At 43.5% G+C, this 27745-nt stretch overlaps 1 protein-coding gene across 4 annotated transcripts in view; it reads left to right on the plus strand.

Annotated features, from left to right (window-relative positions):
* The window catches only part of LOC138473098 (prominin-1-A-like), a 1012351-nt gene that overhangs the window by 84363 nt on the left and 900243 nt on the right, over nucleotides 1–27745 (plus strand). For 3 of the 4 annotated variants that reach the window (XM_069611612.1, XM_069611614.1, XM_069611615.1), the window contains exon 2: nucleotides 3081–3148. The exons of the other annotated variant lie outside the window; for it this stretch is intronic. The gene's annotated coding sequence lies outside the window, so the exon portion shown is untranslated. The remainder of the gene's footprint in view (nucleotides 1–3080; nucleotides 3149–27745) is intronic. 4 annotated transcript variants of the gene reach the window in all.

Raw genomic sequence — 27745 nt, forward strand, 5'->3', positions numbered from 1 at the left:
GCATTCCCTCATGCTGGCAGCAATCACTGTGTCTTTTATGAACAGTTTCTTTATTTTGAGCAGTGCTTTTCTAATGCAGGGTTGCAACAGAAACCACAATCTGTGCTGAATGAAGACTAGACCAGACCCTACTCTCTGATCACTTTCAACTTCTCTTCAAGCCTTATAGAGGAGGGAGGCGTCATGATCGTGAGATAATGACCTGCTCCTTAGGTATTGCTCGAGGAGAAGCGCGGAACTATACATTGGGGTAGGTTCATTATCCCAAGCAATCATGTGCCCGTTGAGGTCTATAAGGCTATTAGTATATGGAGTTGTCAAGCTAAAACGGTAAGCGTAGGGTTTCAGGATGCTGCTCAAGTCATATTGTTTGGAGTGAAGTCTATAGCAGAGATGATCTGCACATTGAGCATTGTGATTGCCTGAGAGGTGGTCTAGAATAGAACCCATCTGATAACATGTGTTAATTAGGCAGTAAATCTAGAGGTTTGTGGGGCAATACCAGGCAGTATATCCCACTGCTGAGTCTTTAGTGAGTATTATCTATTATCCCAGTATAGGCTGTGTGAGGTGAAATTCCCAGAAAAGAGAAGGGACGGTGCTGGGAAGCAGCTGTGACATGAGGGGCTGAAGAGCAAGGCACTGTTGTCACCAAGGGATGTGATGACGTGAAGGAGGAAACCCATTTTGCAGTAAGAGGATCCATGCGGGTTCGGCAGGTATGTTGTGTGCATGATCGGGATGGCAGAGCAAGAGGATGGTGGTTGGCATGAGAAGTAAGCGAAAACTGTGTCTGTGCTGGAGGAAAGGATGTTACAAAAACTACGAATTTTAAGTAGACCACAGAGTTTGACCAATGAGAGAATGCCGCGTAACTGATTAGGACACTAAGGTTTAGTAATTTGAACTGAGGTAGCACTTATGCATTTCAAAGTAAACTGGAAAGTTGTTTTAGACAATGACTAAAAGCTGGTGACTTTATGACGCATGATCTTTGGGGCTGTGTCTTTATATCCATTGGCGGCCCGCCACTGTGGGTCGGAGGTGCCGCCTTCTCACCTGCATGGCAGGCTGCTACCTTGTCTGAGTGGAAGACAGCACAGTTCCCCCGTGTGCTTTATTTGCACGGGAGACTGTGCTGTCTGTCCCTAAGGAAGAGTGTGTCCCCCACTAAGCCTTTTTTTTTGTTTGTTGCAGAGCCCTTTTGCCTTTGTAACAAACATAGCATATTATAATGGAAGGCGGCGGGCACCGGAAGACTGACCTTGCTGCCAACCACTATTACGCAACCACTATTGCGCTAGCAGCGTAAGAACGCTGCCTGACACAAGAGGACTCCTCTCCTGTTAGTCAGCATGTTCACGTGGAAGAAACCCACAACATGACCATGCTGACTGAAAGGAGAGTACTCCTCTCCGGTCAGGCATCGTGTTGATATGCAGTGAGGAGGGAATGGGCCTTCTGGGCCTCGCTGTGGCCACGTGTGAGTGTGTGGGAAGGGTGCATACAGGCAAGTTACATGATTTCTTTTTAATTAAATGTGTATGTTTGTATGCATGTATGTATGCTTGTGTTTGCCTTTATTAATGCGCACATGCAAGGAGCTGTATGAGTGATGTGTGAATTTGCATGAAAGTGTACATGTGTGTCAGCCTCCACCCCTAAATGTAGGGGTTGGGGCTGCTGGGGCAAGGCATTCTTTGCATGAAGGGTAAGACAAAAATGGTAAGTGAAGTTTTATTACGTGGCTAGACTACAATCCACATAATAACACTTCTTTGCTGTACCCATGATGCACAGGTACATAAGTGAGATCTTAGGCCTTCCATGTAGTCGCCTTCAATGCCAACACGAATGGAATTGGGGCTCCTAGATATCAATTACATTGTCGGACTTGAACCTCCTTTTTTACTGGGCCAACATTTGGAACTGTGAGAACTTGCTTCCATTTTGCCAAGTACTAAAGGATTTCTGGCAACCCCTGATGAAGGAGATTTGCATTGGGTAACATATATCAGAGCCATGTTGACAACAATCAGATTGCCTGAAGTATGGATCCATCCCTATCCCTTTGGCTCGGGAGCCAAGACTAAGAGCAAAGAAGCCTGTAAGCAATGGGCACTCCTTATGGATGTAGAACAGGGAGCAGGGGCTTATATTATAAGAGATTATTTAGCATTCAAATCGACACCACGATTTGAAAACGTTTTTATTTTATTTATTTTATTTTATTGAGCATTTGTTAGGCGCTCATACAACTGAATAGTGTTTCGAAGCACCACAAGACTAAATGGGAAGGGAACAGGGGACAAATAACAATGGCAAAACAGTAAAATACAGTCATGGTCCTACTAAGCCTTGTGGCATTCGGGCGTGCAAGTGCAGTGAGGAGAAGTGCAGGAGAAAGGGAGGGAGGGAGTTTGGGACAGAGGAGTGACACGTGCTGGTGAAGGGCCCAGGAGGGAAGTGTTAAGGGGGGTAAGTGGGAGAGCCTCAGGCTAAGTGCTAGTGCAGGCGACTCCCAGGAGTGGGATGTAGAGCCGCCAAGCAGTGGCCCGCAAGGGCAGTGCAGTGGAGGCCAGGGGTGTTGGTATCGACTGGAAAGAAAGCCTTGGAATCTTGTGAGGTTCATGAGGATCGGGCCATCAGTCACAGCGGCAGTGGGGTGATTAGCAGAGAAGGGAGAGAGGGAAGGAGGTAGAAAACTGGAGCGCTTTGTGAAGTTTCCAGAACTTGAGGAGGTCTGGCTCAAGCACCAGATGAGGAGAGAGACCTGCCCCCCACTATCTGACAGGAAAACGCTACTCAAAGCAAAGAGTTGGAGTTAGAGGCGCGTAGTGCTATAGCAGGGAAGCATTTAGGGAGGGAAAGTTGGATATAGCATGGTAGCGTGGTCCCAGGCCTCAGAGGGCCTTGATCTTCTGGAGGTTAACAAAAGAAAGCTGCTTGTTTACTAAGACTTGCCATACTTCCTCTGAGAGCATATACAACAAGTGGGGTAGCGACCACTCAATGAAATGTCACCACTGAATTGAGGTATATGAGACTGAGCCTCCTGTCTTATTTTGCCTTCTGTATAGGGCAGAAAGAGCGAGATGGCTGTCACCAATCGGGTCAGTTCAGGACAAGAGTTGTCATGTCGAATTAGGTAAGGTCACTTTTCATGCTTTCACTTGATGGACAGTTACTGTGCACAAAGGCTTAAACAAGCATCAGTGTTATTACCTGTCTGTACTGTCCTGCATTAACTGTAGGGCAGTATAGCCAGATGATAACACTTAACATGCATGCTTTACCCTTGATGCACAGTTAGTGTGCATCATGGGTAAAGCATGCATGTTAAGTGTTATTACCTGGCTAGATTGTCCTAGAATAGTGTTGTCAGTGAGGAAATAGTTTCCTAGTTTACTTGGCATCAAAGGTAATGCAAACACCTTAAGTGTTTTTACCTGGCTATACTGGCCTACATTCAATGTAGGCCAATCTAGTCAGGTAATGACACCTATCATGTTTGCATTATCCTTGATGCCAAGTAACAAATGCTATTGCACATTAAGAAAGTATATGCAGACGGGCACTACTAGTGTCAGTCTGCATATACTCACTTCATGGTCATGGCATGTTTTACTTTGTATCAAAGGAAAAGCAAATAAACGTGTTATTGTGCGGCTAGATCAGCGGTATTCAAACTGTGGGTCGCGACTCCCCAGGGGTCCGTGGGTGCATCCCTGGGGAGCCCTGAGTGCACAGCAAGAAATATTTTAAAAAATAAACCTTATATTGTTTTTTTTTTTAGATTGGAAGAAATGGGCAGGGGTGGCTCACATGGTCGGGTTGAAACATGAAACTGTCTCAGGCAACAATGAAAACGTGGCCCGCAGTTGTAAATGGATAGTCATTCCTTTAGTCGCAGACTGGGCCTCATTACAACTATGGCGGTACGGTAACAACGGGGCTGGTAAGCTACTGGCACCGTTGCTACCGTACCGCCATAGTAAGAGTTGTGCTTGCGGGTGCCTGACAGCCCGCCAGGTCTGACCTGGCAGGCCGTGCGGTACCCGTGAGCACAGCTCGTCCAATGCACCGGCACCATTATTAACGGTGCCGGTGCATCCAAGCTCCCCATTCCCATTGAGCCCTATGGGGCTCTGATGGGAATGGGGATCTAGCTGTACCGGCACCCGCAAAAGGGCAATTATCAGGTCTGCTTAACTCGGCATGACCCGGTAATTGCCCATTCGCGGGTGGCAGATCCGGATACAACTCCGGCGGTAGCCGTGCCCGTTTTACCGGCACAGCTACCGCCAGGGTTGTAATGAGGCCCACTGTTTCAATAGTACCCAAGGGAGTGCTTTGTGTTAAAATGTAAGTAAATTGTGATATATTCAGCAACAATGGTCAAAATTACTAACTGCATAGTTAAGTAACTCATAAACCTGGTCCACATTGGCCAAAATGGTGGCCCATTTTGAATGGCCCACACTAGCATTTTACATTTTTGGTACAGGCATTGCCCTATAGGCCAGTACGAGCCTGGCGGCTCATCCATAATGGCGAGGGGACACCCACCCAGTGGCTCCTCACCCATTATGGAGGAGCCAAGGAGCCAGCCCAGTGAAACAGTGAGCACTCCCTCAGCTGCTTTTTCCAGCTGATGGAGTGCTGCTGGGCTGGCTGAACTGTCAAAGGGAAACACCGTTTCCCTTTGACAGTTCAGTTTAGTTCCTCACTGAGACATGCAAGTGCTGGGGTGTTTTGCTTCGCCAGCATTGCATAGCTCATTGGAAATGCTGGCTGGGGCACTGCATGTCTGTATGTCCGAGGGGGAGCTCGTGCGCCTCCTCGCACATACGGACAGAGCAGCCTGGAGCAGGGCGTTTCGGCACCCACACGCAGGCCAATGCAGAAGGTATGTTTATGTTCATTGTTTTTATTTAAACATGTGTATGGATGCATGTATGCTTATGTTATGAGTGAGTGTATGGTGATGGATGCTCGTGTGAATGATAGAGTGATTGCTGTATGAATGTGTAGCGCCTTGCATACACACATAATCATGTTGATTGTGTTAGGCCCAGTGGGGCCCAGGAGACAGGGATGGTATCTTTTTACTGGACATCTATCTATCATAGACGTCCAGTAATAAATGTCATGCCTGCCCCATGGGCCCCCCAGCACCATTTGCAAACGGTTATTTACCCATTTTTTTGTTAAAAGTATGCTCTACAATGCAACATTTCTACCCATTATTTACCAAAAATTCACAGGGGGAAACCCCCTCGAATCCCTCTTTATTGGTTCTGGCTCCCTCACTATGCTCGCTCGCTTTGGCATTTTTGGGGGAAATAGTTATGCCCCTCCACTTAAAAAAATCACCAGCCGCCACTGGCCCTCAGACTGTGTTTGGAACGGGATGGGGGGAACCCACGGACTATGGTGGGAGCACAATGGGCAGGAACCATGGGATAGTGGTGGGAGCAGAGTGGGGAGAGCCCAGGATGTGTGATGGGGTGGGGAGAGACCATGGACTGTGTGGGAGTGGATGAGGGAGCCCAGTGACTGATGGGAGCAGGTGATGGCACGCAATACATACTGTCCATTTGGCATTTCTGGGGGGTCCCGACCTGCCCAAATTTTGCTCAGGGGGGCCCCGGCCAAAAATGTTTGAAGACCACTGGGCTAGACTGACCTACATTAGAAGTGCCAGTGTGCATTTACTTTCTCAATGTGCAATAGCATTTTTTGCTTGGCATCAGGGATAAAGTAAAAATGATGAGTTTCATTATGTGGCTAGACTGGCTTTCGTGGGTGTCTACGGTCTAGCCATATATTAATTTTGTGTCATTGCATTTTTTTACTTTGCATCAAGGGTAAAAGCAAACATAAGTGTGAATACTTGTTACACCAGCCTAGATTAGATGACAAGGCAGGTAGGTGGTGAGACAGGGCTCTGCAGATAAGGTAGGTAACATGGTGAGACAGGCTAGCACATAAGGAGGGAAGGCTGGCAGGACTCGTCAAAGCAGGTATGGAAGACAATTGCAAGGACCCAGACTTGTAGGACTGAAGAGAAAACAAGGGAGAAGGGACACAAAAGGATTTGGGTTGGGAAGAAGGTCCAGGGTTAAGAAAAGCTAGCTAACTGTAAAAAGGACAGACGAACACTGAAAAACCCAGGTAACTGGCATTAGGGTGCTCTCAGTTGAGAGGGAAATGGGATTGCATACCCTTTTTGGTGCGCAAATGTTGCAATGGCAACCAGAGAATGCCGACCGAACCGCGCATAGATGGAACTCAGGAGAGATGGGCTGCTGCGTTTGCATGGAGAATAAAACATGGCGGCACCCAAGAAGAACTGGCTTCCACATGGTGCCTGCCCCAAGACCACCCAGCTATGCCGTGCCCAATCGCCAACGCGGTTAAGGGCATCAGGGATACATGCCGCAGGTAAGTGCGAGCATGGGGATGGGTGTTTGCTGATCTATACATGTTGCACTTGGTGTGTCTGGTGTGTTCAGTGTAAGTGTTTGTTGGATGCATGCATACATGGTTGAGAGTGAATGATGTGTGTACTGGCTGGGCGTGTAACAAGTATTTCAGCTTGTCATGAATTGCAGTTTGTTCGGGGGATTTTGTCTGTTTCCCAGCATGCAATGTTACTTGTAAATTAATGTGTCTCAAATTACTTTGGGACTTGTAAATCTGTTTCACAACAGGTAGCTTTATTTCAGAATTAAATGTCTCAATTTTCTATGTAATTTAGGCCTCTATTTCTGAATGGGCAGCATTTCCTCAGAATAAATGTCTATCAAATGCTTAATTGCCTAAGTGCTTTTGAGCCTTCCCTCTCAGACCCCAGCTTCCAGCTTTACTCCTTGTCCTTCATTTGTGTTCTTCCTCCCCACAACATTGCTCACTCTCCCATGGCTATGGGTGATTGCTCTTCTCTCTCTCCCTTGTTAGACTCTCACATCTTTCATCTGCTCATTCATTGGGGTCCACATAGGTGATTGGGGCTTTAGGGAATATCTGGCACGGCCTACCTCTTGCAGTTCAGCTCTTCCGCCACTTTCCTGTGTCTGTCCACTACCAGTATTCATCTCGTTCTCATGACTTTCGCAGCGGCATACCTTTTTTCCACCTAGCTGCAAACCTATTTGGTCAGCAACGCCCAATAGACCATAAGGCTTTGATCTGGATTCCTGGAGCTCCTGAACTGTGAGCAGCAGGATGCAACTTTTGGGACTCTACATTAGTTGTCTAAGAAGGTATCTTGTGCCTTTGGTGTCCTCAGCGTGGCTTGTTTACTTCAGTTCGAAGTCCTCACCCTCCGGCCATCGCATGGTTTTTAAGCCTCCCGCTGTGCCGTGGGTTACATCACTTGATCCCCCAGTGAAGAAAGAAAGACTCCAGATAGCTGATTCCTCTGGTAACCTCTTACAGGGATTCATCCCAAGGGTTTATTGTTTGATAGGAACTGCACTGTCAGAGATGAATGCCTTGTCCATGAAAAAACAAAAATGTGGCTTTGAACACTTTGTACCGCAAATGTGTGTGGGGAGCCATCATCAGTGCCTGCCTGATCACCCGTTCCATCTTGGGAGCTAATGTTTCTACGTATTAATGGCAGCATCAAGGGGGATCCCATCAAGGCCCGAAACTTTGAATCTGATCAAACTTTGGGTGACTTCCAGGCTAAATTCCATCCTGGTAAAGGGACTGAAGCTGTGGTTGATCACATCAGCGAAATGGATGATGGCGGTGTCAGATTGGTGGTTTGTTCCATCTTTCAGCAGCTTTCGACACCATTGATCACACCATGCTTCCCAGTTTGGGGCTTTCCAGCACACTGCATGGCTGGCTTAAAACATGTACATCTTCACATTTCCAAACATTGTTATAGGCACTTTTGAATCTGACAATGATCTGATGGCGGAGTGCCACAGAGTTCAGCCTTGTCTCCATTACTATTCAATCTTTATATGAAGCCTTTCACTAAACCTTTAAACTCTTTTGACAATCCTTTTTAAATGTACAGACAATACTCAAATCTTGCTCAGGTTGAACAACACTAAGCAAATAACTTTAAAATGAATAGCTTTTTTGACAGCTGTAAACGAGTGGATGAACAGGAACCAGCCCAGAGTGCCTATGGCAAACTTCCGTATGTATGGCCATGTTCCTTTGCCTCCCCCGCTCGCCTTTCACCATTTACAAAAATCCAGAATCTTGTCGTTCGATATGATGACTATTATTGTATGTCTAGTCTTGTCCAACAATTGATTCAGCCCTTTTTGCACTTTTTAGATCTCTGGGTAGAATTCTACATATATTTATGTAACGGGGATGGACACGTCTATTTCTTTGAGTCTAGACTACTGTAATTCACTCTACCTAGGACTCCCACAAAATACTCGAGCAAATTGCAGCAGATTCAGAATATAGTAGCCAGCATCATATTTGAGATTAGAAAAAGATCACATATTCCACCAGGCCTGACGCAACATCAGTAGCTGAAGGCACTCTGCTTGCTGCACAAAGCTCTTCATAAGGTTGGCCCCAAGTTCCTACCGGACAGGTTTTGCTACTGTCATCCTTCTCATTACCTCTGTTCCACTAATCTACATCTTATAGAAAACACAAATGTCTGTTATAAAAAGAAAAAAGACAGGTTGTGATGTCCCAGTCGAACCTGGTGGCACTCGAATGTGTTACCTCTGCACAGTAGCAATCTTGTTAACAATGTTAGCTTTTGAAAATCTTTGAACAGGTAAAGGAATTTGTTTTTCAGTCAAAATGCTTTCTACACAATTTCCAGCCAGTGCCTTGGTGCCCTTGGTGGGTGATTAGTTTGCGGTTTATAAATCCCTCGCCTACCATAACCCTCCCATTGTGGAGACAGTGTATCACCTTTGCCACATTGTCATTCATAATGGGGGCGTTCAGCAATTCCAAATCCTCGTCTGTAATATGTGGGAGATGTATTGCATCAAAAAGTGTTCTATTTGAGGCCTTGGAACTCGGTTAAAGGAGAATATAAGTCTGCATAGTAAAATACCAATTTCTCTTTTGATTACCTAGTATTTTCGACCTTGTGCATTAACCACAGAGCATGTACCATTCACCTGCTGTTTGCATTTCAACGAGAATGTCAACATACCCAGCGGCATATCACCACCATCAAAGGTTCTTTCTTTACAGAACTAGAGTACTTTGCATATGGGCAGTCGTAACTTCCTTCGTCTGACCCCTGGGATTTCCCGAGGCTTTGAGCGCCCTTGGGGCACCTTGCCATTTATTTGTTCATTGCTGGATTCTAATCTTCCAGACCAATTAGGTGCCCCGTGCATTTAGCGAAATCAACTTACTATACCACAGAGACATATTCTGCTATTTGACAAATGGCTTCCTTTCATCCCAGAATTTCTATAGATGAACTTCAGGACCCTAGTTCACCTCCCAGTAGTCACCAGTGATCTGGAGAAGGCCATTCCTGATGTCTGGCTATCCAATTATCAACATCGCTAAATTCATTCTTCATTTAGATTGGTGCTTTGGAGCATGGGATATCTCTATTTCTGCTACATCTGGGTACGTTCTAGAAGAGTAGGTCAACATTGTGTATTTGAGTCCTAACATGCCATTGACCAAAGCACATGTCCCTTGGGGCATAGCTGCCATGATTGATAGAGTAAATGTAAAATCGTCTGCTTGAGGATTTTGGACTCTTCAGACATAGACAAAGTGAAACCTTCCCGTTTGGTCTGCCAGAAACGGTGGCTTTTGGCGGTCTCCCATCCATACTGTAGGTGTAGCTGGTCTCCCGTATCTGCATGACAACTTTGAAATGGCCACCCACTAATCAGGGGTGGACGTGCCTATAGGGAACTCTGGAGATTTCACGGTAGGCCTCTGCACCCTGGGACCTCTCTTGTGGGGTATTTCCAAATGTTCCCATAGGAAAAGGGTTGAGCTTGCTGAACATGTGTAATGTGGGGGCACATTGAAAATGTATTTTCCTGGTCCTCTTTTGGTTCCCAGTCCACCCCTGCCACTAATGTGAGATGTTCAAGCAGGTTGAAGCTTTTTTTACACACATTGGTAAATGAAATGGCTTGTTTTCCACCTGCTCATACACAATAATGAATTACCAATCTGATGGTATTAGGCGACTTGCTCATACATCAAATTCAACCCCACAAAAACCGAAATCCTCCACCTCGCCAATAATACTGGACATACACACATCCAGACCTGGCTGCACATCATGAACCTATAGGTTTTTCACCCAGCTGCTTGCACCATGCACCATGTCCCTTGGGTTCCACTTTGACATCCATCACTCCTTCAAAATGTACATACCAAAGAAAACCAGAGCAGGTCAGTACTCTCTCTATTGTGGACAATCGAGTCCTCCCTTCCAGACAATAACTTCTGATCTGGCCCTCTTCATCTGAATGGTGGAAAGGCTCACCGGCCTACCCATCTGTACCCTGGCACCAATGAGGCGAGCCTCCAAGCCACAGACCGCCTCATCAAAGGCCTCCACAAATTTGATCCCATTACACTCACGCTGATTGAACTGCATTGTTTGCCCCCACGCTCATTGAACTGCATAGGTTGCCTCTACCAGCACAGATTGCCTTCGAGACCAACTGCATAATTTACAAAGCTGCACTTTTCATGCTCCCTCCTACCCAACTGACAAGATCACCATCTCTGGTGGCTAACGCTCCACAAGAGGCCAGGACCTGGCCAGATTGGAGCTGCAGAAATTAAAGGGAAAAAAACAGTAAATAGGCATTCATGACCTTCGCTCTCAGGCTGTGGAGCCTTTAACATTAAACCTGCACCCATCCTCATGCCATTCATACAGGAGCTCAAAGCCCCACTCTTCAATGAGCAGCTTCTTCATGTACCATAGACACCACTGCACTCACCTGTCAGCTTACTGCCTATCACCCCATATTATTGCCCCTGTTGCTTGATTTTTGTGTAACACATCCCTGCTGCGACTTGTGCCTCCTTACCTGTATTCCTAATATCTTATTCTTGTACAGTTCTCCACTGCTTCTCAAAGCTAAATCACCACTCCATAAATAACCCCAATCAATAAATAAGTACATAGCTCAAAGAGTTTCAGTGAGCCCCAATGTGAGGTACCTCACCTACAATCTACAGACCCCTCTCTTCTTGATTTGATTTATACATTTGTATAACGCGCATATATTTGTAACGCGCATACCCAGGAGGTTACCAGGCACATGTGCATCCAGGTGCAGCAATGTTACTTGCATGATTCATAGCAGTGTTACAGAGTTCAAGCTAGCAGTAGAATCTGCACTATATAAACAAATGGGTTTTTTGTTTTTTTTCTAAAAATTGTCAAGGACTCGAGAAGCTGGAGATTCAAGGGAAGCTCATTCCAAATTCGAGGACCAAAAACATACTTCTTGGTGTAGGCAGTATGAGACCCTTTTGCAACCCCGGGTTTACATGATTTATTAGATTCTGCGAAGTCCAGGTGGATTTCCAGAAGAAAAACTATATCAGCTTGGAAGTTTGTCACTTGTCTGAGCAATACCCTCCTTTTTAATCAGGCTTCCATTTCCTTCAATATTATACCCAATACATTTCACAAATGTCACATGGGAAGCCTAGTGAGGATAGCTCAAGGGCTGCGCATTTGTCTTTGAAGCAAGACAATGCAGAGCACCACAGTTTTGAATCCCAGTCTCGCGCTTAGAGACTGGTCTCCGGTATTAAGCGCACTATGAAAGATTCATTCATTAATTAATTTGTGTGTGTATATGCTTACAAAACTCTAAAACTCTAATGCACTGAATATGTAGTCCCACTGATATCACGTAGCAGCACTCAAATGCATTATGGGACAATCGTTGCCAACGCTTTCGATGGCAAGGAAGTAGAATCATGTGTTCAATGATCTTGCCACCACCCGAATATAATATAAAACCTAAGGAAGCCAGCATGGCATCCCTGAACCTCAGATCAAATGAAGCAGCAATACATATGCACATCTTCTGCCAGATCATTGACAAGGGAAAGAAAATACCAAAGTGGGCACGCGCCACTCTGTACCCAATTATTCGGCGGATCTAAAATGGCAGGATAAGATAGCCAGAAGTGCTGTGAGCTGGAGGATCATACCATTTCAATTCCCAGAAGCGGTCCTCCTAGGTCGAGGAGCCCTGCGATCAATGCCAAAGGCGGGCATTATCATGGACGTTGTGTTCACTCTGTGGTGGGTTCCATAAAAACATCTCTAGTGAGTGAGCTAATATTATGCAAATGCAGAAACGTGTATTCTTCCTTTTGGCTTCTCAAACTTACACCTATTGTCTTCATGTTGGAGGTGAAAGGTAGCCAGGAAATTCAGGTACAAGGCAGTAGGAGAGCCTTTAAGTGATTTGAAAGCTCCATTGTATTCCATGGGGTACCAAGAACCTTTGATCAAAAAATCCTTCAATAGTCTTATTGTGACATTATTTAAAAATACCTTTCACATTATTGAGAATACATTCCACGGATCTGATACCAGAAGTCTGCCTTATTTCGTAGATTTGGGGAATTAAGTATAAAGGAGTTGCTTTATGGTCATCTCGATAGCATCTAATAAAGCCAGGTATTCCTCGAATAACATGCTACAGTAGGAATGCAGACAAGTGCCTTCAGAATTACTATGCAGTCCTACAATTAGCACATTATTTTGGCGCAATACATTTTCTGATTCTTTAACCTTTGCTCGTAGCTATTGTATCTCTTTTATTGTCTTATCAAGGTCCTAGGCAGCATTCCATAGTTATCCTCCAGACCCCTTTTCTGCCTCTCATTCTCTTCAGTGCCTTGCGTTTGATGAACCATGTGTAGGCTGATACATTTGATCTACCTACGCATCATGTGTCGTTCATTTTTGCTTGAATCTTTTAATGCTTTGCTTCATTGTGTTGTTTTCTAAGATGATTGCTTGGAATTGGGATGCATAGTGTTTTTTGGTATGGTGCCCGGCCATTGTCTTTTGTGTGTGCATATTTCTCCCTGTGCGCTTGCTTGTCGCACTGCGACAGTCCAACTCCGATGTTAGGGAGGGCATGATGGTGGCAAGTTATATTGAGCAGAACCGGGTCAGAACAAACACTGAGTGATGGAAACCCAAGAGGAATGGCAGTCTGTCATCCAATATGGTTCCTGTACCAGTGTACAGGTGCGCTGTGTTTCTCACATATTATTGGTGATCCCACTGGAACAGTGTCCATTTGTAACTGGTGGGCTAGAGTGCTACGATAAAGTCCAATTGATATCCAGCGTCAGTCCTTCTCCTCTTTTGCACACCCAGGTGTAACGCGCCACTAAGGTTTAGCTCTTCAAGATGGCCACCAAACGAGATGTGGAACCAGTGGTTCACTCAGTCCAGGTGCTGCCTGCAGAAACTGGGTATGCGATCCCCCTTCTGCCCCAAAATGTCTGGAAGAATCTGCCAGTCACTGGTCAGCCACAGTTTCTCTGCATTCGCTGGCAGCAGCGGCACAGTTCAAGCCTCCACCAGACACCTCAGTGATCAAGCGATGCAGACACCCAGGGAGGGTGGTGCCAGTGCTGGAGTGACCCACTTGGGACCTACGTCACATGCACATATTCTCTCGTACAGAAGCACCTCAAAAGGATGACACAGAGTCCTTGTTCTCGATTTGCAAGCCTGTTGTTGCCGACTCCCAGTTTCGGTGGGCAGCCCAACCTCTCATAGCCAGTACCTAAGCTCTGCTCATTGCATGCTGTGGCCACCCAACAGCCGAGCCAAGTACTGCCATATATACCTCACCCATTTTTCCAACACATGGCTCAATTGACTCTCCATCCGATTCTCTGTACTCTCCCACACACTTTCAGCATAACTGGGGCACTTTGCCCCTCCTGAAGGGATTGCCCTGTCCTCGCAGCAGGCTCCTGATGGGCAGATCTGCTACGCCATACACATTGCAACGTTGGCTTGCCTTCATGAACAAGATGTAGGCTTTACAAGCCCAACTTCCTTAATAAGGGGTAGCAGTATTCCTGAGTTATGCATCCGTCGCTCCTTATTGCATCAGCATTTTGAGGCTTGGCTCCAATCATTTCAGCCCTTCTATGAAAGGTGCTTCAAGGGCGCAACCTCGTGTTATGTCCAATGAATGGCTCCAACTGACTTAGTCAAGTGTTTGCTCAACCTTGGACTGCTGTGCTGCTGTGCTGGAGTGTCATACCCACGGGGCTCCGTCTTAGTGTTGGGTAGAATGTCGGCCCCCCTCTTCTGTTCCGCCATTTAAAGGCCCTGGTGTTTGGCCGTTGAGTGGAAGTTATTTGCATGGCATTCTAGCAACACACTTTTGTAGAGGGTTTATACGTTTTTGTTGGAAAGTGTTAACCCAAATTGATATTTGAAAGGAACAACGAATAACATGTCTTTTGTAAATACTTTAGGGTACATTTCTATTTACCCTAAAATCCTTAAACTTCTAAAATCTTTTTCTCTTGTGCTTAGTTGTCACACAAAAGGAATGGAATGAATAGGGAGTTAGAACAAGTTAATAGCTGATTGTTTTTTAAATAGATGTATATGCTCTTTGTTTTTACAGGTAGATAACATGTTCAGTGTTTAATGATGTTCATGAAACCCATTCATATTGAATTTGGTCTCCGGTATAACATCTGCCGTTGAAGTGTTAAGAACCTATTATTTGAGTTGTGAACCACATCAATAATCAACATTTTTGTTATGGATATGTTTCAAGAGTTGGTGACAATGCATGGCCGGGCCGTCTGTACTGTTGCCCTTACCCTCTGGAATTCACTACCTCTCCCACTTATCACTCTTCCTAATGTACACCTAAGCCCTGGCTTTTCCTAGCTGCTTTTCAGCAATAGCCCATGGTGGTCTACTGTCTACTAACTTATTCCAATCTCCCTAATGGGATACATCGCCATAGAGCCACATTGTGGTGAACGTGCACTTAATAATAACACTACAGCTAGAATTCCAGCCTGCTTCGACCCACATCGTTGTGCGGTGGTGCAAACGTGAAAATGTGCTCTCCTGTGTATTTGTTTCTGCTTGCGAGGCCCAGTTGGAGCTTGCAGGGGGGTCAAGTATTTTCCAATTGTGAGTGCACTATAATTAATCCCCCCTTTAAGGCCAAACATGGAAAAATGGTAGTGGAGACGTAACAGCGGTATATTCTATTTGTGTCACTTTTAGGCAGGACACTGGTTGGATGCAGCTATAACCAAGTAACCTTAGTTGATATTCGAAAGGCATAAATCCTGCCTTTATAATATGTTAAATCTGTAATCATACACCCTCTTGTTATAGAGCACATTGTTCCAAGAGTGGCAACTTTGCTGATTCAATAAGAATTGGATTCTGCTTTAACTGCGTGTCTTTGGTTATTTAAAATCGGTTTCCTTGGCGAAAGGAAGCATTTGCGTTCATCTGGGGGTTCTACCCCGGGCGTTTTATGTTGTTAAACCCCGAAAAACCCACACTTTCCATGTGAATACTTAGATGTATTTTATAAAGATAAATAACATGTAAAAGCAACAACACATATTGCAGCTTAATAATTCAAACACACCACCATGCAATACCAGCTTTAAAAATGGTCGAAGCAAGGTTGCAGGGTCACTTGAAGTGTGGACGGGCCTTCAAGACCGCTTGTCACGTTAAGTAAAGGTGGCAAGACTAGACCTGGCTCCAGGAGTCCATCCCTAGGGAAACCCATTTCAGCAGACCGCTACCTGCCGAGAAACCGGATCATGACCCAGACAACTGTCACGTGCCAGAACATATCACACATCCATCCACACTGACAAAATGCACTCCGGTGTTGAGGAAGAAGGCATGACTCCACACGGTGGACTGGCAGCCAAAAGTGGGCATCGGAATGTTTCTCAAAGTTGCCCTGTATATCACCATGCGAGCAAATACAGCGAGCAAGACCCCAGCTACTCGCTGTAGGGGTTGGTGGTTCTCCCGTCCAAGAAAATGTGGTCAAATGGGCCCAAAAAGATTTTTAAAGCACATCTGTCCCTAGACAAGGATTAAAACGTAGTCAAAATCTCTCGGATCGTGTTAGGATACATCTCAACGTAAGGAACCTTTTGGTCTGCTACGGCTCCCACCTTTGTCCAGCCTAGATTCAGGCTGGATCGTTTCGCAGGGACTTGTTTTGATGTGCAGCCCCCCCCCCCCCACTTTGGAACTCTGTTCGTGCTCCCATGCGTCAGGTGGCTAATCTGTCCACATTCAAGAAGGCCATCAAAACCAATTATTTTCAATCTTAACCCAGACTAATTCTTGGATCTCTTCATCCGACTGTCAGCACTACTTCTGATTCTTGATCTCCCTGACTCTCTGTTGGTTTTTCTTGTCTCGTTCAATGTGCTCTCTGAGACCCACTTGCCTGTTGGTGCTTTATAAAAAAGTTATAAATAAAAAAAGAAAATAACAGAAGCACTGTCATAAAACATCATTTAAGAGTGAGGAATAACATACTGGGTGCTTTCTGATACAATATTTGCTTCAAAGGGATGGGGGGTGAGGACATATTGAAGGGGATGGGCTGATTGGGAGAGAGCATGATAGGAGCAGAAAAGCAGGTACCCACAGAAACGAGGCTCACGGCATGGAGGCTTCTGTAGGCCAGTGCACCACCGACACCCCGCTAAAGAAACCATGCAGAGGCCAAGAAATGCAAACATTAACCCCCAAGCGCCCCATAACCCGGCATAAACACCATCCGACTTTCACTTTTTGTTCCCGGTGACGTGGATCGCATTGTGCTGGGAAGCACATGAATAAACGCAAGCCAGGCCAAGCCTTTCGAAGAGGAAACCACTCCTTGCGGCCTGGAAACAGGAAAGATGTCTTTTTTTTTCTAGAACCTTTCCTGAAAAGTGTACAATTGGAGCACTCCGAGCTCCACAACGAACCACACACATAACAGAGACCAGCAGAGCGGCTGTGTGATGATGACAGGAGCTGAAGAATGACAGTGTTTGGTGCAAACACTTTCTGCGTGCCCAGCCACATTACCGCTGCACGGCATGCGTGGGTTGTAGAGCGTTAGATTCATCCGCTTCAGTTATAGGGCGACTAGATGACGCCATTTTCCCCCTCTGGGTTTACATTAAACAAAACAATCCATCCTGGGACTTGTAGTCTCCGTTACCTTTAGCTGAACATACTGGGTTCAAACAACTGACTTAAATGGCAGTGGCTCGTAAAAGGACATTAAAGTTCTGGGAACGTGGTGTTGTGGAGGCTTTTTGTGGAGACGCAAAGCCACCTGAGCATTATTTTGAGTTTGCAAGCGGCACTAAACACCGGGTAGCTTTTACAGGGTTGAACTTCTTGACAGGTAGGGTTTTGCCTTTTTGTAGGTAAAATTGGATGCAACCCCAACTCCTACATTTTGTAAAAAGGAAGCCTATTGTTACCCTTCAAGCCATACTCCCAATGATGTTGGAGAGGCAACCTGTCCCCAAGACCTGATTTTATGTAGCAAGTGCAAAATTTAACGATGTCTTTTCTTAATTTGTTTTTGTCTTGCCACAGACACAAAGAATTGTGGTGCTTGCCTAAATTGCCCGGGGTGAGACAAAGGGTTGGCGCAGGCATTGCAAATACTTTGGTAGAAAATGGCCCCCTTTCTTGTGCAGAGCTTAGCCTGACCAAGCACTGATGTACGTCTAGGTTCATGGCAGAACAGTGGGAACAGTGGGAAGGGGTGGAGAGGGGACTGCAGAGAGAGGTGCAGTACACGTTTAGGCTCAGTTTCCTTTCCATTCTGTGATATGCTACAATGTGTTTATATGTGCCAAATCACTACCATAGTAGTCTGTGAGCAGACAGACTTGCCTGAAAAGTGGCATATTGTGCCCCGGCCACGGGGTTCCACCATCGTCTGTGCTGTTTAACCCATCAGCTCAGGTACTTCCCCTCCTGGACCCTGCAAGGGCAGAGGCCTCCCATCCGGGTATCTTTTGCTCAACAAAGGGCTTTCTCTGCTCATGAAGCCTAACTTTTCCCTCATACTTCAACAGGTGCTCATTTCACAGTTCTTGGCAATAAACTGACCCCCACTGCTACCACTGAAATGCCAGTCTATCCTTTTTGGCTTGACCAACCTCCATTTATAAGGGGAGATGATGCCACTATCCCTCAATGCACACAGTTCCTGGGTACTTCCACACTTCACACATCCACACAGCAGCAAAGCTATCTTGCAATTCTCCCCCTGCCCCCCCTATCGTAACCCATCCCCTCTCTTCTCTCTTTCAGATCCTCCAGAGCGCCTGGAGTGCAGGCAAATGGCAGTGGTACACAGTATAACTCCCTGTAATTTAGCATAACGTGAGAGTTTAGGCAAAAGGCTAGTGGAATTGGGCATTGGTTACTCCCTATCCTGGTTCCGATGGGCTCTCTCCCAGTCTTTAGTTTAGGGCATGAAACAAAAAGTGGTCCTTCTAAAAACAAATAGCAAAAAATGTGGGGCAGTAACTATGAGTAGTGCGCCTCGAGTTATGTAAAAAATGCAGCAGAAAATACAGTTGGCTTGTGTACTTATACTGCGCAAATGGACCAAGATTGCAGTAATCAATACTTAAAGTTGAATTTCAAAACTCATGACAGTATCAGAAAATATATATGGATAAAGCCGTTGGATATGTGAAAGGTGATATATTCAAAGTACAGTCGACACGTGTTTCGACCCATCAGTCGTTTTCAAGGCTGTTAACAGTGTAATTACAAAAATGATCATAGTCCACAGCAAGAGCATGTGATACATACACATATTTGTGTCAAAGTGAATAGTAAACATCAAAACATAAGTGATACAATCATATTGTGCAAAAAAGAATTTAACAAGGTATACATACAAGATAAACGGGTGTACATACACAAAATCAGGCATGGACAATCGTGAGGGTCGAGAACAGGAGCAAGGGACTAAGACGTGAAATATTAAAGTACACGATTGAATTTCATTTGCTATATACAGTCAAATTGTCACTGTGTTGATTTAGTTTGGTTTGACAATTAAAATTGTTGTTACAATTTGCCACAAACTAGATGTATCGTATGTTAGTTGGTGCAAGAATACCATCACTTGTAGGCATTGTTGAGACTCATTACCTAGCAAAATAAATATATATATATATACATATATATATATGAGCCCAATGTGGTTGTTAATAGTCATGCTGATAGGAGAATGCTGGTGACTCGCCAGCTATTGTTCCCTCTAAGCTGTGCGCGTGTGCGCTTGCCCAGCTTCCTTCTGGGTGCCGCTCAGAAGAATTTTAGCAGCGCACACCGACAATTCCCATCCATTTAAAAAGATTTAATAAGGCACAAACCACTGCAGGTAAGTAATATTTGCTTTCTCCCAAAACAAAAGCTAAATTATACTAAGTAGTCTTGATATTCTGGTCTAGTCTATTTACGTTATCCTACTATGCAAGCTTGACATTAAACCCCCCCAAAAAAGAATACACCAACTAGAGGTAAAAAAACTCCTATGAACAAGTGGCTCCGTGAACAGAAGGTATAACTAAGATATGTCTGCACACATTAACCAAATTATCTTCCCACTGCACCCATGACTCCTATACTTGACTCTGCAACATGTGTACCTTATGACTTGTACTTCCACCCCAGGCCACATTCAGATATTACCAGAAACCTTTGACTCTACCATGCCTCTGTAAAAGGTTATCAGACTTTGACCTATAGCCTCTTGTTTTATGTTTGTTATGACATTCAAGCACATTAATTTCTGTTACTCATGGTGTCTTTGTGGTATAGGTATATTACAATGATTATTGTTTTTCTTTGTGTTTTTTTCTTCTTTCCACGCACCATTACTACATGTTTTCTATAGGTGAACTCGCTGCATATCACATTCATTGTATATATTATTTCATACATTAAAATGCATAATTTCTGCCGCATTCTCTCCAGCTTCGTCTTCACTGACTGCTTTCGCTGTGAGAAGGGGTGTATTAGGCAAAGGGGTGTATTAGGCAAAGGGTATTTGGGATTGTGCGGGTATCCCCTGCTTGTTTCAAATATGCTGTGTCTGAGATATGCTTTTCAAACCTTTTTTCCACAATCCTGAAACCTCACAAGATTGTGTACGAGTCACAAACCCAGAAATCGCGTTTTTCCTAAACATTCACTGATTCTGCAAAAAAAGGTAATCTATTCTGTAATATCCTTTTTAACGTTATATTGCGCTGCAGCTGTCTGTGACCTTTTAACTCGGATATTACATTATCACGCTATTGGCTGTTCGAGCATTTTTTTCAGTTAATTTAACTTTACATGTAATCATTCCCAATGTAATCGGGTAGATCCGTTTTTAGCAAAAGCGTCACCCAGATTATGTAACCCAACTGTCAGCTCAAATATCAGATACTGACTGTAAGTAAGCAGGCTACTTAGATGTGTAACCCCATCCCATGCTTTCTATCCTTTGTAGAAGGTCACACAAGCACTTTGAACTAGCCCCTTGCAAGTTAGCGCATTACAAAACTCAAATATTAATTTGCACTCTAAGAATTTGGAGTAGGCAAATCACATGTTGCGCGTCTCCTACTTTAGCATTGATAATCTTACCATATAAGTGGAGAGCAACATTGCGACATCATTTACTTGGCCTGTAAGCGATTATCGGGTTGGACTCTGCCTGGCATTATTCGTATATACCATTAGGGCAATGGGTATTCAGATAACTAAAATGCTTTTCACACAATCTGCAGCCTTTCCAAGTTTTCAGAGTTTCATGGGGCATAGACCTTAACAAATTGTATGGTAACATGCTGCTGTACAAAAATGGTTTCACTGGGCACTTGTACATTTCTACCCAACAATTTAAAGATGGGGTATGTTGCAAACAATCTTGTACGTACTTCATACTAATTGTGCACATACAGTTTCATGACATTTTCTTAAACTGCACATAATATCATTGTGAGGCGTACATATGTTATGCTTGCAAAGTATTGTGGGTATGAAAATATCCCAGTTAGTGTTTTACTGCTACAATGCCTCACCTTTTACAGAGCCCTGCCAACTAATATTGGATTCTAGACCAGGAGCTGTGGAGGGGTATGGGTGGAAGGGCACAGGAGAACACTTCTTCGATTGAAGTACAAATCGTCAACTTACGAAAAAAAAACAATTCAGAGGATTTGGCAGTAAAGTACAGTGAAGGAAATGTGTTTGTCTGCAAAATGCGAGGAAACTCTAAAAGCAGTCTAGGAAACTGCACCTTCTGTTTCTTTCTATGCTCAGCTGCTGAGGGCTTTTCAATATAATCATGTGTTTGCATTTAGTGCCTCTAGAAACCCTAATGCATCTTGTTCAAATGAAAATAAATGTGATTTTCTTCAATGGGGCTCCAGAAGAAACCTCAGTAAGGCTCATCTTGAATTTTGTCTAGGCTGTGGTGAGGAAGGGTGGGCAAAACTATAAGCTGTAATATGTGTCCTGTCATTTCACTTCCTACGTCAGGGTTGCAAGCATGGCTATGATACGATTTTACTCCCTACTTGGAATCAAATTATTTTTTAGAAAGTAATTAGCTTTGCCAGTAGAAATATTTAACGCTTATGAATGAATGTTCTTTCCCCTAAAAATTCCTTGGGAGATAGGACAGTAATATTAATCGAGTTCCTACCAATGCCATTGCTCTGCTGATCGCTGATTCGAAAACATATCAGTGGAACTTTGTGGGTAGAAGCAGGGGGTAGGCTCCTATATGTTCATAGTTTCCAGTTTTTGTTGGGCAAATTTTCCTGTTTTTAGGGAGTAAAACATTGATGGTATATATGCCTCTTAGCTGTAAGTCTGGTTTTGATCAAATGTCACAACTCCCAGGACAACGTAATGTGGATAGTAAGCAGAGGCCCAGGAATTCTGAGAATTGTATTCTGTCATGCAGTTATTCTGATGCACTTTTCATCAGTACACAATTTATGAGAGGCATGTTCTCTTGGCCCTTGAACTACTTCATTAAAGTGGCACATTAACTCCTATTGTTTTCTGACACATTCCTTTTAGTTGCCATTGTTTCATTTGCAGAAATTGTATTCTGTCTACATTTTTTGACGGCCACATTAGTGATAAGTGATACTTGTTTTTGTAATAAACAAGTGTTCTTTTTCAATGGCATTAGACACTTTCTACAATGTCTCTGAACAAATGAATAACCAGAACTAAACCTATTGTTTTTCCTGAGCATCAAAGCTTTTTCTTGCGCATACACATTTCCTTCTCTCTACGGGATTGCTTTTGGTAGGTAGCATGGCTTATCTTGAAGACTTGGACTGGATGATGAGCTTTCCTTATAATCAAATCTAAAACATTTTTCTTTTTTAGCCTTCATGTTTGGGAAAAGTGTTGTAAGATGCACATTTTGCACTGATTTGTAAATACTTGCAGTAGTTGGGAAGATAAAATTCCCTTCCAAACTCTTTGAGATTTTGGCTCACTAACTACACATGCTCACAAAGTGGCTTACATCGTTATTCAATTGCGCACATGGAAAATAATGTGCGCACGAAAGCTAACCATTTCCGCATTTAGGGAAAAATAATTAGAGGGAACATTGCTCACCAGTTAGTTGAACCTGGGGATGAATCCTACAGATTAAGACCTCAAAATAGAGAAGTAGAATCTAAGTATACTAGATAGGTATTCAGTAATAGTGTTATTAATTATAATGGAGTCAGTGCTAGAAGAAAAGTGGGTGAGAATTCCTTTCCCTAATTATTCTTTGTAGAACATCTTAAGTGAAAGGATTTGGTAATTCACTTGAAAAATTGTGCCTTTATCATAAATCACTGTTATATGCCGTCTCATTGCGGGACTCAAATGCCTGAAAAAATGCATCAATAACACTGCATTCAGTACCTGGTGGTAGTAGTAAAAATAGAAATACAGAGATACGAAGCGATTAACTGGTTATGATAAGTACAATAGGAAAGGTTATGCCTAGGCTCTCACCTGGATAAATGATTAAATGGGGCATGTGGCCAGTCTGAAAGAATGGTTCCTCATATATGAAGGTCTCAATACCTGCAATTTCAAATTAAAATGTATGTAGGATAAAGAATTAGCACGCAAGGTTGGCTCCCTACATAGTCAGAGAGCCCCAAGATTGGATTACCCATACCTTGAATTCTGTGGGATAAATCCCAATCCAATGCCAGTAGTGAGCGTTCGTGTACTGCCGGGCAAATGCTTTTTACATTTCGCCAGCGCGTGTGACGTCATGCGTAAAATGCGTGATGTCACACGCGTGCGCGCTGACGAGAATGACATCACGCGCATGCGCAGATGCGTTCAGGGTCGTCATTAAATACCGATTTAGAAAAAATGTTTTGCTAGGTATCAAAATTCTAACGGGTCTGAATTAAGTAATAGACAATGTGAATAGGACAGTTCAATTGCACAGGTGAGAGGAAAAGTATGGGGGAGATTAAGCATGTGTGTTATAAAGCTGTTGTATTGAAGCAAATAAGAATGATAGAACAAAATGTATAAAATAATCCATCAGATGTAGATGTAAAATAGAAACTGATCTCCTTAGAATGGACTAAGAGGCCATCCTAGGTTTACTGGGTTATACAATTGCTGTGTTTAAACAAATAAAGATGATAGAACAATATACAATAAAGAGTACATCAGATATAAGTGTGATAATAAAACTGATCTCCTGAAAACGGACAGTGAAGCTGTCCTGGGTGATCAGTGAACGAAGGTCTGGTGAATAAAGAATACGGAAGAGAGATAGAATGACCACAGGTCCGAGCCATAAAGATCAGAAGCTCTAACTAAATATCTAGTGCGAACTGTCTGGAGTATAGAGATGGCCGAGGGTGTGGTCAAGGAGTCTAAGCATAAGCAAGCTAGAGTTCGCCGAGGGTGTAGTCAAGGAATCTAAGCATAAGCAAGCTAATGTTAAAGTTATCAAATCCATAACTGTTAAAGCTGGGCTGGTACTTGGATGAGTCTCAACAAGGCAATAACTAGATCATGTCAAAAGATGGATGTTTATCTGATCATCTATACAAGAAATACAGATCCAAGTTCTAGGAAAACATACATTTCATTGTCCGTGTTCAGACCCTGTTGGACACATTGTAGGTTACAAATTGTTTTAGCCTCTAGTTGTCTTAATTTTAGCTTCAAATCTCCTCCTCGCAGTATAAGTACACAAGCCAACTGTTATTGTCCTTCTAAAAACATAGTGCTTGTATGCCTAGGTTTAGGGGAAAAGTGAATAATGTGCCCGTGGGCCACTTTGAAATCAACTGGATTTGTTTAAGTCCAAGAATGATGTAGGCATCCAGGATGCAGTCACCTAACTTAGACTGTTATTCACTTTAGTCAGTCAAAATATAAGAGTAATACAGATTAGTTAGGTGGCGTGGTGCGCCAATAGAAAAAGAAATTCAAAAAGCCAGATAGCTGATACATCCAGTGTTGTATATATAACTAGTATATATAACTATCAATCTAGAGTCCTTAGGTACTGGACCCAATCCTAAATCGGGTTAGGCCTTATTAGAAACCTGTTTCAAGCACATTAACCAAATGGTGGCACATGCAAACGTTTCTCCTTGTAGGGGGCTTTATCAAGGCATTACAGAGCCAAATCAAAGTTATAAACAGGGTTATCTGTAATATATGTCACAATTGATTGGTCATCATTCTGTTTCTTACACATTTTTAATTTACAATTTACAATGATCGTAACCTCGATGTGGTCTAGTTTTATTCTAAATAATGTGTTATAACATCCATTCTTAAATACATTGTCCAGTTTGTTACAAATTAGTAGATTAATACATTAGTTTGTTCAATCACAGAGTCCCTATATAGTTAAGCAATTGCCCGAAGTACAAGCACATCTGCAAATATAAGGAGAAAGAGGCAGAAGAAAAGGTGAAAAAGGAGGAAGAATGAAGTGTTGGGGAAGGTATAAATGTTGCATGTTTATAAATATCTATATCATCTTTTTAGATTGGGTCTGGTGGGTATGCAGACCCTCACCTCTTTAATAGAGTGATGAGGACACACTTAATTTATGATGCGTTCATTATTCTAGCAGGTTTGCAGATGTGAAAGGTAAAGTGCAGCAGATTAAATGACAAGTTTCATTTAACAGTGTTACGCTGTCCGCCAGCAAGGTTACTGTTTGGACATAATGTGCATATCGTGCAAGCTAGCAGTATGCATTGTTAGGTAATCCTAGGTCCAAAAAAAGGGTCAGGTGCCAGTACATAGTGTTCATTGTGAGAAGTAGTTGAGTAATTAATTGCCTGTGTAGCAATCATATTAGAATATTAACAGGGTGCTATTTCAGTAGTAGGGTCCTTCTTTCAGGTATTTTCAAGTATCTGTATATTGATGACACCTAAATAAGGTCCTTGCAGCATATAGTGAATGCCTTAGCATTTATTATATAGATCTTAATCATGCATCATATTTAGGACAAATTAAACCGTCTCATTTACCTTAAAATAAAGAAATGCTTTTTCTTTTTTTCTAGAAGTCTCCTTGGAGAATGCTGCCGTGTTTTAAACATATGTAGGATCCTAATTAAGTAAGAGAAATAAGGAGTGAAAGCCTTAGTCCCTCAAATGTAATTTTGTTTTGAAAAAACGAGGGTGCTCGCCTGTTTAGGTTAAGCTTACCTTGACAGGATGTCTTTTGTTCTTGAAAGATAGCGGTGCCCAACAGAGCACTGTGCTGTCAGCCAAAAACAACAGTGCATCTTTACAGTGACGGTACTAGCCTTCTTGCGCGGATTCTCTTGCAACATCACCGAGTTTTATGTAAGTTGCATTCTATACTCCAAATCTGGTGCACAGGTTCAGTGTTGTCTATTTTTACCATAGAGTGGAAGGTTAGAAACTCTACTGATAGGGTTAGTGTACCAAATTACGTATGATTCTGAAAGGAATTATTTGTTTAAAATGTTTAAATCCTGACAAAAGTACTTGGAATATGAAGACCGCTGAATGTTGGCTCGAAAATGCTGAATGACTCCAGAATGGCTTTTTGTAACCGTTGAGACAGATGAGGAATGAGGTGAGGTGTGCACGAAGGTTTATTGTATCAGCAGAAAATGACACTTTTGACTTTTTTTTATGGAGGAAAGCACTGTTAAAGTTGCATTCTTCTGAGCTACTATTGTTCCTAACATTGCTCCAGGGACTACCGTGTGCATTTTTAATCCAAGAATTGCATATTGAGAAAGGGCTTTATTTTCTGTTTGATTGCATTTATTTTGAACCCTCCCTTCTCTGCAAGGACTGCAAACACATTATCTCTTTGTATTGTTTCTCTGAACATATGGCTGGTAAGAAGGTAAGCATTAAACAAACTCTATGACTGAGCCAAAAACCACTACATTCGGTCATTAGAAGCGCGAAATACAAGAAGTGATGCTGCAAGATTTTTTTGTATAACATCCACCAGCAAAGTAGAAAACGTGTTTATAGCATTCATAATAGTTGTCCAGAGCGCATATTTACCATGGTGGAGGCGAGTACTAGCTTCATTGGGCTACGCCATCATGGGTGTTTTCTGATAGTTGAAGTACTGTCAGTATTAGAATAAGAAATCATGGGTGTATTATTACATTTGTAGTACTGTTATAAATGGGCAAAGCCAAGACAAATGCGCTCTTACAGTAGGAATACTGGTGCATATTGGAATCTAAGAATGCTTTGTTAAATGCTCCTGTGCACTACTGGTGACTTAGGGCCTCATTACACGGTAGGCGGAGAACATTGGCGCTATTAGCGCCATGGTTCATGCCGGTAAAATACCGGCACCGCCTTGGTGGAAAGGGGTATTACCGCCCCATTCCAAGGTTGGCAGGGCGGTATTTCCCCCTTCCACCATTGCCCTTCCCCATTTGCATTTTTGCCCCATAGGGCATAATGGGAATGGGGAAGGCGCTAATTACGGCACCGCAAATTGCGGTACCGTAATTAGCTCCCTGGGTCCCTTTGCGGGTTGGTTTTTAACGCCTGCAAAAAGCAGGCGTTAAAATCCCCAACCCGCAAAGGGACCTCGTAGTAAGGCGATAAGGATTTACCGGTAAAATACCGGTACCGGTAAACCCTTACCGCCTACCGTGTAATGAGGCCCTTAGTATCTATTGGATTGTTCACGTTTCCCTGCTGAAAACATTGTGACTTTTGCGGCTTTTAACCAAATGTTTCACGAAGTATACAGACAATGCATGATTTGAACACATTCTTTCAAAACATTTATGGGGAGAACTCCCCTTTGCCACTCCCTGAAGCCACCACAGTTGCTTTCTGATTCCTAACTAGGCTCTTTCACTCAATCTTTACAGGAAAATATTTACGCCCAACACCCCCAAATGAAAAAACTCACCAGCTGCCACTGCTTCTATGGCTTAGTTCCTTTAAGTACAACCGTGAGCTGATTTGTGACATTGTGATGGTGGAAACCCAGTGGTTTTGAAGGTGAGCTTGCATGTGTTTACAATCCAAGCGCTGACTCTGAAGCCTTGCTGCAAACGTAACGGCCGCAGACATACAGTGATCCACAGAGTTGTGGCTGCCATTAAGGACACCCCACACACCGTCTGCCCCACACAGGGCAAGTCCTTTCTAGGATTTACGCCTACGTCCCGTC

The sequence above is a fragment of the Ambystoma mexicanum genome, chromosome 8 (genome assembly GCF_040938575.1).
Source record: "Ambystoma mexicanum isolate Mex_15411 chromosome 8, UKY_AmexF1_1, whole genome shotgun sequence".
Lineage (NCBI taxonomy): Eukaryota > Metazoa > Chordata > Amphibia > Caudata > Ambystomatidae > Ambystoma > Ambystoma mexicanum.